The 17,390-nt window shown below is 37.4% G+C and overlaps 1 protein-coding gene across 3 annotated transcripts in view; it reads right to left on the reverse strand.

The window, feature by feature from the left end:
* The window catches only part of WDR33 (WD repeat domain 33), a 67,250-nt gene that overhangs the window by 18,635 nt on the left and 31,225 nt on the right, over window positions 1-17,390 (reverse strand). The window lies entirely within an intron of this gene.

Genomic DNA, 17,390 nt, shown 5'->3' on the forward strand with positions numbered 1-17,390 from the left:
TGAATGAAGAACATCACAGAGCACAGGTCACAAAACCAAAGCAAACTAAATAAAATCTCCTTTAAGTGCCTTTCTTCCCACTAATCACTGGGACCACCTTCTCCTTGGATTACACCCTCAAACAAAGCTCACTTCAACAATATCAAAACTGTTTAAAAAGTTTCTGCTTAAACTGGTACTTTTCTTTAGGCTTTGTCCCTGTATTATAATACAGAGTTTTAAACATAACATAAAGTTTGTATGGAAGCAGAAAGGGAAAGAACCACTGTGACACTTCCCTATCTGTGAAACATTGCAGAAATCAAAAGCAAACACGTATTTATTCCTGTCCTAGCAGTATGTTTTTGCTGTCCTGTCAGTAAACAAAGAAATGACATTATGGCTCTGAAAACTAAATTAGCATATGATGAAAAGATATTTTATGAAATACAACCTCTTATCAGGTCAGAGGGATTCAGGTTTTTCTAATGCTCAAGAGTTAAGGATCACCCTAGTGATATCATTTCACTTTAAACAGACTGACTGACCTTGACAGAGAATCACTGCTGCTCATAGGACGCAAGATCTGCAAGAAGAAATGTCTGTTCCTGCTACACAACAAAATGAGGTTTCTGAGCTGAACTATAGGGATTTAGAGAAGAAATACCAAGCAGTAATTTCTTTCTCTGATCTCTCTCCATGCCAGCCCACTTTAAGGGAAAGACAACACTTAATACCAGGAAATGAGGCAGCATGCAGGAACTAAAGAAAAAAGCAAGATGGGAAAGGAAGGGCTGTCTGCAACATAAAGGCACTGAAGTTATAAAATGGTATGGAAAAATGGTAGCATGTTCCTTGAAAGACAAAGGTTTCCCATCAAAGTAAGCCAACTCCCACAAGGACTGCTTTGCTACATGGTGAAACACAACTTCAAGCAGCACAAGCTATCTTAATATAGACCTCAATCCAACACTACATTAAAAATTAATATCAACTGAAACTTTCCTGAAGGCACAGAAACATTTAACTGTAATAAGGAATATTTTATCTTAAAATAAAAGCAAGATGTTAACACAGAGAGCACTCTCTCCATCAAATGAGTGTGACTTCCCTCTCTCTGGAGAAAGGACAGACAGGGAAGAGATTCTCGACCCAAGAATACATTAATACAGCCTTGCTAAGTATATGGGGAACAACTTTAAGGATTGATTGACAATACAGAGGAAGGAACAACTCTTCCCCCAGCCATAGAAGGCATAATTGCCCTTGGAATATATGGGGTCTCAGGGAAGAACAGGATCCTCAAACTGCAAAGACTATAGATAATGCTCACAAGTGACCGCTCTGGTGGTTTGACATATCAATAGAGAGGCACTTGGAGATGCACTATTTCCCTTCTCTCTGCCTCTTCTGATGTGGAAAGGAATGAGAGGTACTCTCTGTCTGGATTTGCTCTAAACCCCCCTCGCCCAACTAAAACATGAAGCTGACTGCTAAGCAGACCTTGCTTCCAAGTGTTTATTTGGGAAGAACAATTCAGCCTGCAGTAAGAGTGCTTTTCCTCCATAGTCACAGGCAATTCACATTTGCAGATTTTCAGCCCATGGTACTGTGTAGGCACTGCCTATCCCACAGTCCCGAGGGAAAGACAGGAGATTTTAATTCAAGGGCAACAATAGGCCCTTATACAGAAGCATTCTGTTACAGTTAATAACAAGTTGAACCCTGTGAAAATGTGTTCAGACTGGAATACCCGAGTACTATCACAAATACAAAAAAACAAACCCCAGCAAAACCATGCAAACCCCCCTGCCCACATGGATTGGGATTACATTTGCCTTGCTGCTCCCAAAACAGACAACTAGTAATGGAAGAGCACCAGAGATAAAGGGCTACTCTCTTAAGTAAGACTGTAACTGGAAAATGAGTTATGCTGGTGAAAGGCCATCTCTGGATGACAGCTCATCCTGTGCAAGGCCTGATTTAGGCTTTTCTTCCCAGAATGAAGTTAAACCAGCCTAAATATGTGCCCTGATGGAAAAAAGGCTCAGAAGGGGCAATCCAGTTCAAGGTCAGAGCCATACTTGGCAACAGAGCAACTGAAGCCCCTATGCTTTAAAAGTGTTCAAAAGGAAGTGAGAGTGATGGGACAGCACCAGACTCATCGGGTGGTCAGAATCCAGGTTTGATTGTCACTACCCACTAGGCCCAGACCACAAAGCTGAAAGGTCATACAAGACACCAGGCCACTCAGAACTTGCAACCAGAAAAGACAAATCATTAAGTATTTATCAGCAGGATTCTGACCATCATAAGCACACTGAAATCGAACATAGGGTTCAGAAGCAGCCTAGCGTATTTAAAAACATAACCATTATAAAGACAGCTAAGTGGCATTGCCTGCAGAGACTGATCTTCCAAACAGTGGGCTCTAGATAGTGGCAACAGGGGAAAACTGGGGCCCTCCTATGTAATCTAATCACAGTGATCTACCTTGCCACCAAAGAGAGGTTCTGCACTAAACGGGATCATCATATATACTTTGCTACAGGTTCCTAATGCAGTGAAGCTTTCTCAGGAGAAAATAAACTCTTTCCTACAACAAATATGCTTCAAATACACTATTCCCAAGGGACAAACCAAGTCAGGAGAGAACTGAACAGCATCATCTCATCAGACCTATTTTAATTTCTTTTTTCATCCTTATTTTTTCTTTTCCAAATTGGAGCAACTGACACTGTCTGTTGCTTCCCTTCTTTCTGCTGACAAACGTATGTACTATTATTTGTAATGAGACAGATGATGCAGAAAACTTATTTAAAACAGACCTCCAGAGAAAATGCAGTCTGGTAGATTTTCCTTCGTACTTATTTTCAGTTCTTACCTCTAGGCTGAGACCTGGGAATTGGACTCTCCTGTGGTACAGAGCCCCTGTCACCAAGTATCACAATCAGGAAACCTTAATTCATGTAAATCTCTGTAGTCTGCATTCCTTATTTGCTGATTCTAAACAGCTTTTGCTCAGTAACTTCAACAGTTACGTGTATGTCTCTCTGACCTAGAAGAGCTGGGATGGGGATTCCTCTCTGAACAACACTTGCACTCTTTCTGCCCCTGAGCCCTTCTGAAAAGGCACAGACATTACAATATCTCCTGTCTTTATGGATAAACAAATTGAAATGAGTTGGTTAGAAGTCATGGCAATGAAAGGCCTATAAACCGAAATGACAGACTGAAGGTAAAGAATCTTGATAAACTGAACTTGTTTAAAATCATGAGTTAATGTCCAAGCATAAAACAGTTATTTTCTCATCTTTACAAAACTCCACAGAAAATAAAAACAAGCATCTGGAGATTCTCTTACAAGGTCAGATACAAAAGTATTTCTCTAATAATACTTTTCATATACATTTTTGAGCTGTAGTCAAAATGTCATAACACATTTTGTGACTGTAGTCACAACCCCCTTAATTAAAACATTGGTAGCATAACACTTGTTATAGCATAACAAGCTATAAGATTATGGGTAATAGTATTAGCTCAAATCCAGTATGCCGCAAGCGTGGAAAAGCACACATAAATTAAGGACTTGATTTCCCCCTCTCTCCCCTAATTTCTGCATATATGACTTACTGAATGCAGTAGATGGTATAAAAAAGTTGTTTTGGATCACTGTCTTTTTATTACCTAGATTATATCTAGACTGTATACCTGTATATTTTCTATCTCTATATATTTTATAATGCAACTGTGTATAAACTATCAATTATAGATATATCACGTTTACTGCTATAGCTATTTTTTCCTATTATATCATTTTCCCTAAGAATGACATTCTGAAAGCTATTCTGTTTGCTTGGATTTGTTTTGCTTTTTTAAAGACACATGGTTCTCTTACGCTGTTTCAAGTGGGGAGTAAATAGAACTGCATATCCTCTACTTGCATCGGTCAGACTTGAAGCCTGTTCCTCAGCACACAGTAATGTTCACCCTTCTGTGATCCTTATCACCAAAATAACAGAACACCTCTCAGAAGAGCAGGCCCTTTGTAGTGGACTATTTCCAAGGGGTCTGCAAAGAGACATCAGGTCCTGCTACTGTCCAAGCTATGGCTTTCCACCCCAAAAAGAAGGTGGGGTGAGAGGCACACACAGACACCTGCAAGTCAGAGATAATGGCAAACAACCACATGAGCAGGAAGATACTTGAGTTTTCTCCATAATCCTCTTAGACTTTGTTAGTTGCTTCCAGCCTACTGGGCAAATTGGACTAATCTGCCCATTCTGTTTTTATGGAAAACTTTTAAAATGTTATCTGACAGTCGCCCATTCCCCTAGCAATTCCTTGCTTCTATGTAAAGCTCACTTAGGAACTGAATACCTCATACCCACAAGACCCTAGGTACTGTTTTGATAATACCCATCAGGCTAACACTAAGGATAAGAATATATTTTAACTGCATTAATTCAGTGCTCTTTCCCCATGCAGTACAGTTTGTGAACTCTGCTCCTCTTGAAAGCTGTCCCATTCACTTCCTATTCTCTGCTCCAAGAATGAATACCACAGAAACCTTCCACCTTCAGATACACAGTATGCTTTTTCTTTCGAGCATAATGGGGGAGATTGGTGAATAAGTAATTAAGGGAAAAGGCCCCTTCAGTCTTCAGTGGATTAAGAACAATGCCTCCCACCATACTTCCAGACCTTGGTCCCACAAGCACGTATTTCATTTTCCTTTATTTGCCCTGTCTTTCTGTAGCTGTTAGTTTATTAAACACGGTATCTAGAGAGACTGCTAGAGTTTTAATCTATGTACAGAGATTATTTCTTACAGTTCTGTAAGAAGTTTTCTTCAGACAAAAGCTCTTCTATCAGGACAGGGATTTATTTTTATCATCTGTGAAACCAAAAAGTTTAAAAAAACCCTGTAAGAATCAGTAAACCCTCATGAGATTAGTTTTTGAAACTACAGGTGCTGGGAAATGAGTTTTCCCAAACATTACCTGTAACAGGTAATCAACCCCCAAAATGTTCCCTTAAATGAGTTCAGAATTTGCATGTGCTAGTCCTAACTGAGCTTACCCACTCAGTGAAGAGTCTGAACTCTAAAAAATCCTGAAACAGTAGAAAAAAAACCCCACCAAGTTTAAACCTAATGCTACCTGTGGGCTTGCACAGCTTGTACAACAGCAAAGAATCACGACACAAATGTTATGCTACATGTAATTACCAGTAATGGCATGTAGTGGTCTGAATTCTTTACATCTGTTGAAATTCAATGACAGTATCTTCTGTACGGGTTTATAGCAAGGGCAAGAAATGCAGCTGTGTCCCAAGTGTATGTGGGACCTGGATCATACAGGGTTCAGTTTTTGTAACTAATGGGACTATTCATATGTTAAAGTGAATGTTTAGATTCTTCATTGAATTGAAGGTAGAATGCTGAGCAGCTACCACAGCAGAAATGCACTGCTTTGAATAGAAACAGAAGTTACACACTGCAAATGTCTACTGCTTCAGATCTGTGGTGCCAGGTCTTTTTTGGTTTCAACCATTAAGCATGTTCATGCTAGAGCCAACAAACACTATAGAGATACATTTCCTTTTAGATAGATTTGCTTTGTCCCTAACTCCTGAGAGTATTTTTGAGCATTAGCACCACCTACACCCAATCAGGTTGTTTCCTATATATGCTTAAAACATCTAGAGAGAAAGCAAGTTTGACAGTAGGCTGTGCAACAGCACAGTAACGGGACCAGCATCTGCAGCAAGCGAAGAGCTGTCTAACATTCTCTTAGAAGTGAGAACTATAAGACAAAATCAATTCAGTATGCATGTTTCACAATTTCTAATCATAAGACGTAGTTATTACCTAGATGGAGCACAGATAATTATCAAAGTTATTTTAGCCTCTAAAATTTAACAGATTTTTCATTAATTTTGCTTAATATCCAGGTTTTCTAATTTTAAGTGCACTTTTATGCACTTAAAAAGAAAAACCTCTACGTATAACATTAACTCTGTCACCCAGTTCACCTATGTGGTGATGCTTTAAAATGCAGCATAATGCTTAGTGCATTATTAGTAATCAAGAAGTTATTATTAACCTTAAGCAGAAAGCCATCAGGAAGCTCAGAGCTAGCTGAAGAGAAATGAGAGCTAAAAATAGGGCAGGAATATACCACAGGAAAGACAGGAAGGCAGGAAGACACACCACATTAAAAAACTGTCCAACACTTCCTAATTCAATCTATATATTAGTGCTTAGCAATAATGGCAGTTGAATTGAAGGACAAAGGCAGGTTTTCATCACAGTTGGAGTTAAATTACTTAGGAAAAGCAGCTTGGATTCTACTTTGCCCTTAGATTCAGTTATCTATTAAAATTCTCATGCCCTATTACTTATAACTCCTTAGCAGGTATTCATCAGAGAATGAAGAGGTCTTTTTTAAACTGCAAAAGGCAGATCATCATTCTTTATCTTTTTGCTGGTTACATTATTTGTCAAGTAGCTGGGACCAGATGTTCTTTTCTGTCCAAAAATTAACCAGCCTACTTTGAAAGCAGCAACACACTTGCTTTTCATAGATAATATTTATTTACAACTCTATTTACATTTAATTAAAACCAAGTGTTGTACAAGAAACATTAAAATGAACAGCAATTGTGAGAAATATTCTCATTCCTCGTAACAAACAACTGAAAAAGAGCCAAAACCCCATTCTAAGAAAATATCACACAATTTACTACTGCTTGTTTTCTGGCACCTTCTATTTAATACTGGTCACTGGATCTGAAAGAGCTTGCAGTGCGCCTTTAATGACTATTTACTGTCTTAAGCTATCAGACAAGACTGATCTCTAGTCTAACATGCATGGCAAGTACTACATAATGCCATACAGAAAAGCAGACAGTGTAGCCATGCCCAGGAATAGAACAACTGGTGGTACTTCAAGGGAAGAAAAGGTATGAACTTTAAAGATGAGGAACAAAATGGTTTTGGCAATCATTAGTCTGCAGTTCCTATAGATTTGGAGCTTTATATCTGGGCACAGAATCAGTTTGCTGGGCAGCATAACAGAACAGAAAGTATCCCGGGAAAGTGTGAGTTTTCACATCATAGTGTTCCCAGTCAAGTCCTCCAAACAGAAACTAAGCAAGTGTTTTGGAGTCTGCTCACAGCCTGTACCATCAAAACTGTCAGAACCACAGTACTAATTTAAATACATTTTAAAATTAACTTGAAACTAATAAAGAAACCCTGGTGCATCCTAAACTTCAGCATGACAATTTAGTGAGAGAAGGGAAAAGGAAGGGAATCAGTGGACAGAACTTACTATCAGCTCTGTGTTCTGACTGCAATTTCAGTCAAGGTTGTAAGTGGAATACTTCATTCCCAACTCAGGAAGAGAACAAATAGTTCTGAAAAAGCTAAGAGTAACCACCATTAATAATTTTCAGCACTTATTTTCTTCAACATCCTGCTGGATGTTCATTAAAATTCTGCTGGTGTTTATGGCTGTTGCAAGAGAAAAACATAGTCCAAATACCTAGCTTAGAGGTTAATCCAAGTTTCAAAACACTGTAAGGCCCCATGAGCAGCCATCACTCCCAGCAAGCTACTAAAACCCAAGGGGAAAAAAAGAAAAAGGGTGGATTCCAGCAAAAAAAGTTACAAGAAGTCTTTTACTTTCATATAGTTTGATATACCCTTACCCCCAAAAGTGAACCCAGAACCTTCTAATAGATGCCTAAAACAGATGGACTACCAAGATCTTTCTATCAATCTGATCTTCCTTCATTGGAAGAATTGCTTTCAATATGTTTTTACAGTTAAGACTACAGAGCCAGATCCTACTTTTTTACATCCCATTGAAAGGTGAAGTACTGTCAACTCTACCAGACAAGCAAGTTAGTTTTAAAGACAGCCATGTTCATCTGGCCAGTCACAGAACAACACTTGTAGAGCCAGCTTCTCACTTCAATGTGCAGCAAGTTTACAGGAAAACTGTTTTCCTTCTTGCCAACCAAAAAAGCCATGTAAGCTACTTTTGATAACCAGGTTACCAATACAGAACACTCCACAGTATGAGACCATTAACATGTTAAGCGAGGAAATAATGAGTTTAGGTACACTGAAGTAAGGTAAACTATTTTCTTTGGTTCTAGGACAAATACTGCATGAGCACCTGCTCTCAGTAGTAAGTGAGCAGCAACTGGCCCAGCTGTGGGGTGAGGGAACAACAGAGAGATTATCAAACTTTGTGTAGACTCCAGAAAAGGTTTGTGTCAGCCAATAATACAGACAATTAGCAAGTGTAAGTGATAAAAGAAGGGATATGCAGACAGAGGCCACTGAAGTTGTCTTTATAAATGGACCCTGCATTTTACAATTGCTATTTTACAAAATACTTTGCATTTTAAATGCAGAGGCCATTTCAAATGTACTCTGCATTTTCTAATACCACCAGGACTGAGTACACTAGGAAGCAGCAGGTCTACTGAAGTAAACCGCTGGCAGAAAGCAGAGTACATAACACTGGCCTAAACTACAAAGCACTACTGTTTCTACACAGAGGTGAAGTGGAACAGACAGGAGAACTTTCATCTCAAACACAAAGGACTAATTTTCAAGCCACTGAAATAAGAAAGGTCTGTAAATTAGGAGGACAGAAACACACACACAATGAGCAGAGTACCATGAACTAAAATAGTACAAAGAAACCCCAAAACTCAGCATGTAATTATCATATGGTGACTTACGAATGTGTCTATCTAGTGGTGATCTCTGGGCTAATGAGAAGAAACATACCAGAATTAAAACAAACAAACAAAAACAAAACAAGAAATGGTGCAAAAATGTAATAAAAATGCAGGAGCAAAACAGTGATTTGAATAGTGTTACAGAAATATAATCATAGAATAGGGTTGGAAAGGACCTTAAGATCATCTAGTTCCAACCCCCCTGCCATGACACTAAACCATGTCACCCAAGGCTCTGGAGAGATATGTTCCATTAACATATCCATGAAGCAGCAGAGAAAAGATGAACTCAGCTGAGAGACAGAAACAAGGAATGTTTTATCATATCTTATTTCAAATTTCTGCACCATCAGTGCTCTTATTTCTTCCTATTCTCCTGTGCTTTCCTCTATAAGCACCACCACACCTGTGAACTGAGTCCATATTCCTGCCACCTACTAATTCTGAAATATAAGAAATTTGTTTTCCTTTCAGATTTAACACTAATATTGAAATCCCTATTTAAGTAAAGGAACCCAAATGCTTTGCATTTCTGTTTCAATTCTAAAAATAGGTCTCTATTAAGGAAGTGTTTTGTAGAGTGTGGCTGCATAAATATCCATGCAGCTCTCTAAAATATCATGCATCCCCATGTATAACTTTAAAATCCACAGCACATAAATGGAAGAAATAGTAAAGCTGTTCCTTCACATCTGATCCAACAGAGAGACAGGGAAAAAGATAGTGTTGAAAACTTAACAGCGATTTTGTGCGATAAAACCTAACAAAGAAAGGGAGAGATGTCAACAGGGAGTAATAGGATAAAACTATCCAAAGAATACTTAAATAACTCAGATATATCAAAACCAGGGCAAAAAAACATGGAGAATACATACACACACCATGGAGAGTTATGACAAGAAGAAAGGCAGAGGGCTATTCTCTGACAATGTATTATGGGACTGTTCTTCCAAGATGAGAACAGAGGATACAAGAATTAAACAGACCACACCACATCATACTATGGATAGATTGAACACTTATTTGACCCCTGCACTCCTCGAAATGACTACCAGTTACATATTTTCACTGCTGACTTCAAAGGAGTATAAAAGAAATCAGACAAGGTATCAATGCTGGACTGGCATTCAAATGTGGTGTTTACCTCTGTAATGCAGTCTATGACTGACTTTGTATCTACAGGTAATTGCACTCAGTAGTATGTTATAAAGTCCCAAAAGCAGCATCAAGTACTCATGTGGAGGTTTGCAGGCAAATATCCTAAGAGCACACTGCAATGCTAAGTGCAGTGTGTATGTTCTCATTAATTAATTGCACCTTTCATGGAAAAAATGTTGATTAGAACAGGAAATTTTTCTCATTAGAAGTATTAAAAATTAAATTCAAATGCCACATCTGCTCTGACATAATAACTCCTGGATGTTATCACACACCCCTCCATGCTAGTAGCAGAAACACTAACATTGCAAAATGAAACTTATTCAATTTTCCAGTTAAATGATAGAAACTGTTTGACAAAAACCTTACACTCCCAGAGGAAAAAAAAAAGATGTTTAAAATACTTTCTGAACTCTACAATAAAGTTTGAAAAAAGCTTCTTCAGAAGTTTATACAAAAAATCTGGAAAATACAGAAAAAGCCAAATAAGAATACAAGTCAAGAATCCAAGACAGAGAATGTCCAGAGATTTTAATTATTAGCATTCTGGAAATAAAAGCTGAAAATATAAACCATTTATCTATGGGATTTTCTTCCTGCCTTCTGGAGTATTTGTTACATGAAACCACCACACCACCACAAAAGATCCCTGCTAAACTCCAGTCATGCATTTCAAACACCTACAGCTGTGTAAAAAATCTGGCCTCAAAACAATAAGAAAAATTCCAAATAGGTAATCAATTTAAAATAAAAGGCAAAAGAAAACCGGTGTTTACTGGGTAGATTGGGTTCAAACAGAAGCTCTTTCCTTAGGAATCTTTATGTTTCTCTTGGTCCTTTCTGTAGCAGCTTTTAAAGCTTTTGATCTTACACCAAAAAAGAAAAGGAAATATAAACTACCTTTCCAGTCTCCTAAATGTACAAGCCAGTCCACATAAGAACGATGAACTTGGGTCCATATGTGAAACTAAATAGGAGAGAGAAGCTAAACAGCGGTGCTTCTGGGAAAATGGTATGTTTGCAAAGTAACAGGAAGAACAAAGTAGGTTACGCACATAAATAGTGAGAGAAGTCATCACCAGTAAGATTACTATCCTGATCCCTGAGTGGAACTGTTCTGTGCTCTTCAAATAAAACCCCTTTCACAGTGCTGATTGAGCTGTGCAGAAATAGCTAAGCTGAGGAATGGAAAACTGCAGTATTTCTCTTCTAGGAATTTGGACCTTAGAAATATGTAAAATAACATAGCTGATAAATTGAATCAGTGACTGGGGGGAGAAGGGGGCAGTGAAGTCTCTTCACTTGCACAGATAAATCTCCATAATACTCCCATTCAAATACTAACAGAATCAGAGACCAAAACCAGATGACTTTCATGAAAGAAGGTGGCATAACTGCTATTTCAGAAAAGCCTATGTAAGAGCATGACACTGCTACTGAAGTAATCCACAAAAATAGATTTGTTGGCAAAGTGATGCAAGATACCAGTTCTGACAAAGATTTTTGTTAATACCACAACCTCGTATCAGGGAGCAATTCATTTTTAACCTTGAAATTTAAGCAAAAGAAAAAAGGAAGCTTTAACAGGTATAATCCCATGTCAATAGTTTATTTTCAGTGCCAGTTAAAATACAGTTATTTATTTAGTACAAAGAATACACCTTCATTAGACTAGTCTCTGTTGTTGGAATACATAGCCCTTTGTGAATTATCTGTTGCTACAAGATGCAGTTTTACAAGCATCAACGTGTTGTGAATGTGATCAACTGCAACACAAGCACTACATTAGAGAAAAAGGTACAGCAGGCTGAGAACCACCTGGCTTTAAGAATAACAGATTCTTCATCTACTGGAGACTGGCCATAAATCAGTCATTTGTACTCCATCGGCAGTATCCTAATTTCAGGACAGCACAGCTATGAGGCTGGTTGTGCCTCTGTATCAACACATTTGCACAGGAAACACTAGGGGTTTTAAGTTCTTTTACACGATGTCTACAGTGAATGCAGTATGCATGACACACATTCAATGGCCAAATGAGCAGCAAAACCCATTGTTCCTGCTATCAAATACAAACAAGTGAACCTTTACAAAAGTTACAGCAGTTTTTAAACAAAAGTCTCATTTATCTATCATACAGTTTTATGAAATCTTAACAACTTTATTTTTGTGAGGGATGATTCTCTAAAAGATGGGTGTGATTTTCCACCTTTCCCTAGGAGGAAATTTATTTAGACTGATGGGAACTATAATTATCACACAACATCTGGTTAGTAGAACACATTACCTAAATCAGCAGGGTTACCAGCTGCTACCATGGAGATGTTCACTTCACAGTAACTGGCATCAAAGAGCTATGGACTGTAACAGACTGAAAAAGTAATTAGCTTTTCACCCCTAAGCTCAAGTGCTCCTTTCTGTGCAAGAACTGCAGAGCAGACCCTTCAGGAAAAATATTCCAATCCTCTTCAGGTCTAGCAAATGCAACATTACTTTCTAAGATTTTCACTATGGCACTTCAAATTAAGTCAAGTTAAATGCTAATTAAAGTTCCCCATATTGTTCTTTTTCATATACCGCTGCTAACTTGTGTTTGTTAGATAATATGTGATACCTGCTGCTTCTAAGTATTCTTCAAGAAAACTTGTCCCATACCTATTCCTTACATGCATTTTAACATCTTGCAAAAAAAACTTATTCAAATACTAACACTGTATTAGTTATTAATTAGTTATTAATTTGGTCAATATAGTGCAATGGGTTAAAAATAGCTTCTAGTATTTCTAGCAAATAATTACTGTGGAATAAATTTCTGAATTTAAGTGCTATGGCTTGCTACAGATGTTGCAGAGATTGTACCTGATAGGACAGACTCCTGCAGAAACTAATGCAGCTTCAACCATTGTGCAAAACACAGACAGACTTAATTGCCAGTTATTTTCATCCAGACTTCATAGGAACAGACATCCTCATGATGAAATTGTAGACTGAAACATACACAGTAAGTATTCTGAGGGAGAAAGACTATATTCCTTGAAAATAATTCCATCACACAGGGGAAAGAAAATGGCAAAGTAGGTAAGAAGCAGGCAGCATGTGAAGAACCCTCTGAGCAAGCAAGATGGTTTTTTTTCAGACAGGAAGCAGCAGTTGCATCTCAACAAAAAAAGGCTGGCAAGACTGCAGCTGCTATTTAAAGCCTCGATCGTTCCAATTTTATAATGTGAGCACAGAAATGATGATGTTTAATCCTAGCAGTACAATTTCTCATTGCATAAGAGCCCTGCTTGAAATTGTAAATGCAATATATACTAGAGAAATGACAAATCTAATGTGCTTACGTAGGTGATTGGAATCATTGGACCTTTTCTCCATTCCCTTGGAAGCAAAGGATATTCCTGATAAACTGGGAATAGTGTGACAGAGAACCTACCTTTGCCTAAAGATCTCCAGAATACAACTGCAGAGTATAAACATATTTAAGAAAAGAATTATCTTGAGTGAATTTAGCATTTCATGTTCCTAGTCTTCACACCATATGCATACTTGTGAGTCTCTGGAGACCAGGGACTTCCAAAAGGAGAATGGCAATCCACAGAAATCCATATTCATCAACAGTATTGATATTGATATTCCTAATCACTAGATTTAGCAAACTAACCAAGAGAATAATTATTTTGAGAATGTATGTATTGCCAAAGAGAAAACACCATATACAATCATTAAGTAGGAGTTTCTACTAGGGAAGCAACAGAGTCATTGCTGTTTGAGGATGTAAGAGCATAAAGTGAGAGCTGTAGGGAAAAGACATCTGATTATCCAACTAGATCAGCTGACCTGAAATAAAGCACGTCTGTGTGTTCCTAAGACAAGTTTGTGTGGCCTTTAAAAAAAAAAAAGACAAAAAAAAAACCCACAAACAACAAAAACCCCAAACAACAACAACAAAAAAACCACAAAAAAAACCCAAAACACAAAAACCCAAACACACACAACCCCCAAACTAAACCAAAGCAAACAAAACAAACCTAACCTTTTTGTCTAACTCTACCAGCTGGTCCAATTCAAAACTTCATTTCTGCCTACAAACTATGCATGGCCAAGAAAGAGCAGAAGGCAGACATAAAGGACAGGCAGGATTCTTCCTGAGCAGGCACAAACAGCAAGCAGTAACACACTGCGCTGCAACAAGCTGCAGACCTGGTCAACCTCTAGGAAAAGGGACATCTTGCTAACAATTTTTAGAGTTTGTAACTATGCTATATACAAGTGTGCTTGACACTCCCCATAGTATTTTCCATGTGCACTACTAGTTCCTTGCTACCGATTAGTTACAACTCAGAAAGAGGAATTTTATCTACAGATTTAAGACACTAAATTCATCTGTAGCAGAAACACCACCACAAACCTGGTTTAGACTTTTCAAGTGCTTGAAAGAGAGCATCTTTCAAGACAAAGCAAGTCTTTTTTTAATAATTTTAGTCTCAAAATTATAGTTAGTATTGTGCGGTCTTCTGTTACTATACTCTAACTTGAAAATTGCATAAATAATTTGGGTTTTGACATAATGGTCAGTCAACGCTTGGGATAGGTGTAGGCACGAACAATGAAATACACTACGTGCATCAGTTTTTGCTTGAAATAAAACCCAAGTATTCCCTAATACCTATTTCATTTAGACATAAAAGCTGATGTTTGCATCAGGCCTACTTATGGTTCCTCTGGAGAACTTAGAAACATGATCTAGGGAAAGGCACCTTCAGGAACAGTAATGACAAAGCAGATTGACAAAGCCAGCCTGCTTCAATTTAATGAGTATAACAATTACCCGTATTACTTTTTAAAGCAAACACTTTGAACCCATTCTTATTGTGCATGTACTTTAAAGCTTTACAACACTACCTGCACAATCTATTTCAGGATTGCATAATTTTGAAACAAGTAAGAAAGCAGCAAGCTAATATGAAGTCCATAAATGTGCTACTGGGAAACATTATAAATGCTGTATACTTACATTGACTGAAATTATATATGCATGTATAACAAATGCATATATATCTATATATAGAGGTACCTTTTTACCTCACTACATAATCAGGAGCTTTGAAGACACTGACAGCATGCTAGCACATCTTCCATCTTATTTATAACAAATTTTCACTGCTTGTAGGAGGATTCCGATTAAGTATTTAAACTTCAGTGATGATTAAGTTGAACAAACTATTAGTCACCATGGAATGGCCAAACAATTATGTCTGGAAAAAGTTCCATTAAACATTAAGAAATCTTTCTAACCCAAATGGAATAGTGTGCATTACCTCCAGCATGTTAAAAAAGCTGGAAGAAAACCAACTAAATAAAACCCCAGAACATTGATTTTCGGTAAGTCTTTTGAAGGGTAAGTTCCTTATATCATACTTACTGGTGTATAGCTTAAGGCAACTGAACATTTAACTACTAGGATTCATTGTTCCTTTGTTTCCCCTTTGGCAAAACAGGGAAATTCAGTATCAAAAGAACACAAGACAAGCCAGGGGGAAGGAACCTCAGAAGTCCTCTCAAATAGCCGAAGTCATTAGGTCAAAGCTGGTTTCTCATGAGTTTAACCAGTTTTAGTTTGAAAACCTCCAAGGACAGAGACTGCACAATAGCTAAGATTAAGCAAAGTTCACATTCATCTACTGCACTGGCAAGAGAACAGCCTAAAAACAAAACCAAGCGAACAAAAAAAAGCAAAGCAAACACCAAAAAACAAATGAAAACCAAAACCCAAACATCTTTCCCCCCCTCCCAAAACTGCCATTTTAAATATGTTTCCCACTGAACTAGAGGAGATAAATAAAAATATTTTCCTTTTTAGAACTTTAATAAACTATTTCTAATGGCAACATACCTGGAATACCAAATGAATTTGAACTCAAGCTTCTGGGGACTCCCATTAGACTCGTACTTAAGTGGGGAATTACTTACCTGTGAGTACCATTTACACATTAATTTGTGCCATGTATCTCCAAATGTAAAAAAATAATGAAAATTCTCTAGCCAAAGGAAAATATTTTACTTTCATCTGAAAATCTCTGCCCCATCCCAGGTCAAGTTTGTCCCATGGAAAGTTGAGGGTGGACAAGGGGGAATCAGTTCTTCCTTGAATTTGAAGAAGATACTCAGATTTTTCTAAACCTTAAGTGTACTGATTATTTATGAAGCCAGGAAGAAACTTAACCACTGATGAAGAACAGTTCTCAAGGAGCTTTCAGTCTTGTTTTAGGCAAGGAAGGATGTTAGTCTTGCAATGCAAATTCTCAGTGTCAAGATGGTAAATATTTATCAGAGGTACTTAAATCTTAACACTCACAGAAAAATAGAATGGCATAGGATGATCTTAGAGAAGACAAAAAAAGGCAGCTATGGAGAGAAATTAAAATGTAAAAGTCTGTATAAATAATTACTGGTTTTCCCCTAATGTATATATAATAACAGTAATAATTGGCTGAATCTTGAGCTACATATTTTCATCAAATAATTCAACTGGTTGTTTAAGAGTTAGAATAGCTACAGTTAAGCTAATTGTTACGACTCTTTGGAAGTATTTTTAAAGTGATGGAAGTTTAAAAAGTAAGGTTTTAAGATAACATTTATATTTTCACACTCCATCATTATAAATGAAAAGGCAAAGAAAATAAAGCTATTGCACATTTGCTAGAATATGCATCTGCTAGCACACACCAGGAAGCTGGGTTTGCTTTTTACCAACTGGCATTATTCTTACCAGTTTAAAGCAGCCAAGGGAACACATTCCTCAGCTTTTTTGCATGGAAATTCTAAGTTTACCCTCTGAGATCATGGGGACTTGGTAGAAGCACCTATTCCAGTCCTGTTACAGTGAACTTTGTTTCTCAGTCAAGGCTCGTATTTAAGTGGCCATTATAAGTTCTTCTAAAAGCTTATTCTGACGAGTTAAAAAGTCCACACACATTTTCTATCAATGGTCAAAACCAGCTATAGCTAACTTTGTCTTCAAAGACAATATATGCAAGATACTTGCAATCCTTGCCCTGTCTATACCAGAAAATGGTAATGTAGTGTCAAAAGCGCTTCTTTCTGTGCCGACAGTTATATCTGGAACAGCGCTACCTACATATCTTAGCTGGAGCAAAGTCAATTTATACACAATATGACAACTATTGGAATTTAAAAAAAAGATACATAACTAACCTGTGCTGTAAATTGTTCAGCACAAGCCAGAATTTTACATACTCAGCAATGTCTCAAGTGAGTGTTTTCCAGAAACAGAAATATCAGATGCTTCCACTGACATAAAATGACAAAAAGTAATCCAAACTGTGATGGAAGAAATATTAAACTTTTTAAACTGGGAAATGTATTTAAGATAAAAATATTTGGAAATGTCACCCTTTTCTCCTATATATTACCTATACTTCTGATGCTTACAGCTGTGCTTCTTTGAAGCCAAGACACTTAAACAGCCC

This window comes from Melopsittacus undulatus, chromosome 6 (assembly GCF_012275295.1).
Source record: "Melopsittacus undulatus isolate bMelUnd1 chromosome 6, bMelUnd1.mat.Z, whole genome shotgun sequence".
In the NCBI taxonomy this organism is placed as follows: Eukaryota; Metazoa; Chordata; class Aves; order Psittaciformes; family Psittaculidae; genus Melopsittacus; species Melopsittacus undulatus.